The following is a 1,802-nucleotide window of genomic DNA, read 5'->3' as shown; positions in this document are numbered from 1 at the left end:
CATGTGCATGTGAGAAAAATGCGTATTCTGCTGCTGTTGAATGGAAGATATATGTCTGTATGTATTTGTTAGGACAATTTGATCTAAAGTATAGCCTAAATCCAGTGTTTTCTTATTGATTTTCTGTCTGGATAATGCACACATTGTTGAAAGTGGAGTACTGAAGTCCTCTACTATTATTCTATTAGTGTCTATTTCTCCCTTCAGATCTGTTAATACTTGCCTTATATATTGAGGTGCTCCAATGTCAGGCACATAATATTTACAAATGCTACATCCTCTTGTGAATTGACCCCCTAGTTATTATATAATGACCTTCTTTGTCTCTTGTTACAGTCTTTGTTTTAAAGTCTATTTTGTCTAAGTATAGCTATTCCTGCCTTCTTTTGGTTTCCATTTGCATGGAATTTTTTTTTTTTCTATCCTTTCACTCTCAGTCTGTGTGCCCTTAAAGCTGAAGTGAGTCTCTTGTAGGCAACATATAATTAGGTCGTTTTTCATCCATTCATCCACTGTATGTCTTTTGATTGGAGAACTTACCCATTCACACTTAAAGTAATTATTGACAGATATGGACCTGTTATTGCAATTTTGTTGTTTCCTATTTTGTAATACCTTTCTTGCTTTCTTCCTCTTTCTCTCTTTTTTAGTGCTTTATGATTTTCTATGATAGTATGTTTTGATTCTTTTATCTTTTATCTACCATAGGTTTTTGTTTTGTGATTACCATGAGACTTATTTAAAATATGGTTATAACAGTCTATTTTAAGCCAATAACAACTTCAAATTCATGCAACAGCTCTAGCTTTTTACTCTTCTCTTCCCCACATTTTGTGTTTTTGATATCATATTTGTATCTTTTTATACTGTGTATCCACAATATACACTGGCATATTGGTATATTGGCAATATACAGTGGGCATTTTTGTCTGCTCCCTCTGACTGAGGCCTGAGGGGATGGCTACAGTGAGTGTTTCCATGCCTGTTAACAATTGTCTTTGTTTGCTATAGTCCTGTGGGACTCACAAACACAAGTCCCACTGGCTTTCAGAGCTAGGTAATTTGGGTGGCCTATCTCTCAGGTGGCAGCCTTAAAAATTGGGGCACTCTATTTGTGGCTCAAGCCCTTCATTCCCTATAGAGAATGTGGAAGTTGGGGGTTCCCTTCCAACTTATGGTGCTGTTGCATTGAGGGTGGAGTTTAAGGAAAGAATGTGTCTTAGCTTCTCTGACCCATTTCAAGGTGAGTATTCTCTTAGTCTCCCAACGTGTAGGAGTCACTCAATTAGTTTCTGGATTTCTGTCTGGGGGAATTTCTCCATTTGCAGCTACATATTTGGTCTGTCAGTGGGAGAAATGAGTATCAGGAGCTTCCTATGTTGCCATCTTGGTCCATAGTCTACATTTTTTTCAGATGGTTATCAGTTATAGCCGACTAAAAATTAGAACTTACAGTATTTTAGTAATGGGGAAGCAGAAGCACTGTGAAAAATATCACTTACACTAGAGAGTTCACCAAAATATAATTAATATTTCCCTCTTTTATTCCTTTTTAATTCAGGATTGGTAAACCTGAAGTAGTGAGAAACATGATGCAAATTCTAAAAGTATGACTGTAGTAGCCTCTTCACCAGTCTCCTCTCTGTCAATCTCTCCTCTCTTCTCTCTCCAATCCATCTTTCTTAAACAGAGTTCTAATCAAATGACTTCCCTAGGAAAGATGTCAATGACTCTCTCATTCCCTCCTAAATAATGTTGAAACTAATTGGACTGAAATTAAAATTTGCCAGTGTGATCCCAAA

The sequence above is a fragment of the Halichoerus grypus genome, chromosome 1 (genome assembly GCF_964656455.1).
Source record: "Halichoerus grypus chromosome 1, mHalGry1.hap1.1, whole genome shotgun sequence".
In the NCBI taxonomy this organism is placed as follows: Eukaryota; Metazoa; Chordata; class Mammalia; order Carnivora; family Phocidae; genus Halichoerus; species Halichoerus grypus.
This window is presented reverse-complemented; position numbering follows the sequence as displayed.